This window comes from Austrofundulus limnaeus, unplaced genomic scaffold, assembly GCF_001266775.1.
Source record: "Austrofundulus limnaeus strain Quisiro unplaced genomic scaffold, Austrofundulus_limnaeus-1.0 Scaffold264, whole genome shotgun sequence".
In the NCBI taxonomy this organism is placed as follows: Eukaryota; Metazoa; Chordata; class Actinopteri; order Cyprinodontiformes; family Rivulidae; genus Austrofundulus; species Austrofundulus limnaeus.
Genome location: NW_013952666.1, coordinates 48,914 through 52,727, shown reverse-complemented (window position 1 = coordinate 52,727; position 3,814 = coordinate 48,914).

The window sequence follows — 3,814 nt, the reverse complement described above, 5'->3', positions numbered from 1 at the left end:
GTGACATGTTCGTACGAACCCTTTGTACGAACAAAAGTAAGAGAAATTTAGGAGAAGAATACGAACATGTTCTTGCATGAGGCCCATAGTTTCTCCAGCTGTATATTTTTTACAGCTTACCTTTACAGCCGTTTGTTGCCTCTGTCTAACGATTTCATGATTTAAACACATGGAGCTTGGAACAGATTCTGATCCTAATCAAAATCCTTGTTCAATCTGACCTTTGTGGAGGGAAAAGATACATGATACACAATCATGGCTTTCCCCAGAGCAGCTGCCATTTGGATCCACCAGAAACCCCGACTGAAGCAGACACCCTCGTACGTCTTGTCAGAAACTGTTTGGTGAAGTTTAACTTAAAAAATGCTCAGCATGTTCCAGAGCAGAGGGCGGGTTCCTGCAATGGAAAGGAGCAAAGCCTTTATAATTCCCCTCAGATACCGCTTACTCTGCCTGTTCTGCCAAAGTATTCCAGCTTTAAACATTCGAGACATTCCGTCTTAAGCATAACAAATGAATCCTCCAAAGATGTGCACAAAGTTCCAGATTGGGCTCGCAAACACGCACTCCGTGTGACCTTGTTTTACGACTCAGCGAGGGTCCGGTGAGACGAGCGGTCAGCGGAGAGCTCATAACTCACTTGATGTTTTGGCAGATTGTAATACAAGCATGAGGATTTCAGATGAGCACGTTAGCAAAACCATCTAGGGACCAGGATGAATTATTTTATTGCTTTTGACCCAGGTCATGTTCCTTCTCTTGTTGTTTCCTAATTATTAAACTTTATTTGCCTCCTTGTTTGCATCTCGTTCCTACGGTGCTGTAAATAAAGCAGCCTCAGACGAACTGAAACTGACCTTTTAAACCTTCCCTCTGATTAAAGCTTTTATTCTGTCGCTGTGTCAAGTTTCACTTCCTCTTTCTCCCTGTAGAACCCCCTCCCCCACCCCCCACCCCTTCTTTGAAACTTCGCCGGCAAATTCTTCTCAGATCATTCGACCTTCAGTCTTGACCTTTGCACCGTATCGGGTGGCTCGCAACGTCACGAATAACGAAAAGGTCGGCCTTGGTGTCGACCATCTTAACCGTTTCACATCTGTTGTTACCTGCAGGAGCCGAACAGGAGGCAAAGAATAACAATAATAAATAAAGAGCTTTAATTTGAGTATCTGAGAGACATGTCCAAGGAAATGTTCAACAAAGTGTCCAAAGAGGAACAAAAAAGGATTTACTATGGTTAAATGGGAGCAAAACTGCAGGAACGCAGGTACGCTAAGAGGAAGGAAAAAACAGAAAAAACACACAAGGACAATAAATACCAAACAAGAAAACTTCTGAAGGCATTTTGACGTTAATACAGCCACTGCCCAAAATTTCAACAGGACTTTGTAATAACTAAACTAAAATAAAAAAAAATAAAAAAAAACGTAGAAGTGAAACGAGAACCAAGATCAAAAGAATTCTTAAAGGGATCCCTGATTAGTTGTAACATTAGACTTTATTTGATAAACATTTATTTTAACTGTAAAAGAAAGACTGTAAAAATAATGTAGGATCTTTAGTTTTGTAAATTTTCAAAAATATATTTTAACACGGACGGAACCATTTTATTTAAACACAAAGCATTCTGGGTAAATGATGACGTGGATAGGTCCTCGGTGTGAGCGAGCTATATCCACCCTGAAGGTTAATCTTGGACAATATCTGATGATCGACTCTTTTAAATGAAACCAGAGAGCGTTGACAGAGAGGAGAAGGTAGAAATGACTCAGCCTGTAACTGAAAATATAGATGGAGGACAACAGAGCTGCTTCATGGAAGAAGAACCTCAGCTTAACCTGTTAGCCTTCATGCTAGCGCTGACACTATATTGCCTTATATGTATTAGCTCGGTGCTAGCGCGACAAACAAGCTAAACTGAGGTCCTCCATCTATCCAAGATTAACCTTCAGGGTGGATATAGCTCACTCACACCGAGGACCTATCCACGTCATCATTTACCCAGAATGCTTTGTGTGTAAATAAAATGTCTGTGTAATATATTTTTAAACTTTCAGTTTAAAATGATAAAAACTAAACATCCTACAGTATTTTTACAGTCTTTATTTTGCAATGAAAATACATGTTTATCAAATAAAGTCTAATGTAACAACTAATCATGGATCCCTTTAAAGCTGCTGCCATTGGCTCTTTATAGTCATGGTAACCACACACCTGTCCCTCTCCCTGATTACCAAGTTAATGTAGCAGACAGAAATGCTGACTGAAAATAAGCCTCAAACAAATTGTTATTGTTTGGGAAACTAGAGGCACTTTATGCATTAGAATTTGAGAGAAATCCATTCACTTGGCAGAAGACAGTGTCTATGTTTTGATGTATAATTTGTGTATGTACTAAAAAGACATATGGTACTAAGACAGGTCTGTTTGCAAAAGATTTTAAACAATTTAGGCAGTGCAAATGTTCGACACATGGTCTACTGTCAGTTCAGTTTGTGAAAAAAATCCTAAAACTTACAATGTGATTGTGTAAAAACTGCAAAGGTTATCAAAATACCAGTTCAGACAAGTAAAGTCAAACTATTTTTAACACTGTAAAACTTGATCAAATAATAAAAGTAAAAGTAAAATGCAATACTATGTAAACAGACGTGTATATAGAAAAACATTTTTTAAGTCAACTTCAAATTTATATTACTTACTATTACTATTAAAGGAAATGCTAAGTTTGCCCCCAACATCCTCCAACCCGCTCTGCCAGTTTGAAAATACTCTAAATTATTTTGTGAACTTTCCGAATATTTGAAGATCAGTATAAAAGTTAAATGTTGAAAAGGGTTGACATGCATGGATGTGCACGTTTCATTTCAAAGCTTCATAATGATACATAGGACAGAGAAGGGCAATTTAACATTTATTTATATAAACTTGTACCCAAACTAAGATTATAAAAGAGCTTTATGAATGAAAAAAAAATTAAAAAAGGAAGAAACAAGATATGGGAGTTAAAGATGGTGTATAAATAAAATGAATGCTAAAAAACTAAACAGGAAGTATAGGAGAAATAAATTACTGATATTCTGTTAAAGCTAAATAAAAAAATCATGGCAAAAACACAAAAACAAGAAGTACAATATATAATTTAAGGCACAAGTGAACTTCTGAAAATGGGTAGTGCTGAAAAACTTTCCTGAAATGTGTTGAAGAACGAATCGTCTACTGAACTGTCAAGATTAGATCGAGCAGACAAAGGCTAAAATTAGTAAAACTTTAGCTAAAACCTAAATTGAGCAAAACCTTGGCTAACATTTTAAATAAGCAAAACTATAGATAAAAGCTAAAATGAGCAAAAACATTTATTAAAATAGTAACTAAAATCTCAAATTTGCAAAACAGTAACATTTAAAATAAGTCAGATTGTATAAATTAGCAAAACTATAGCTAAAAGCTAAAATGCGCAAAACAACTTAGCAAAGTTGTAACTAAAACTAAAATTAGCTAAACTGTATAAAACAAAAATGGACAAAACCTTAGCTTAAATCTAAAATAAGAAAACTTGTGTTAACTGAAATTAGCAAAACCTTGGTTAAAATGCATAAAAGCAAATCTAAACTGTAGCTAATGTTTTTAGCTCGAGTCCTTCTAGGGATGGACATTGTAAATTAGCTCTGGCTATAAATGTTGGAATTGTATAGTATTGTTAATACTTGACACGTCCCTATTCAAATAAATAATAAATGAAATGAAACAAAATAAATAAAATAAACAAAATCTTAGCTAAAAGTGATTCAATTGAATAAAACACGATGAGCAA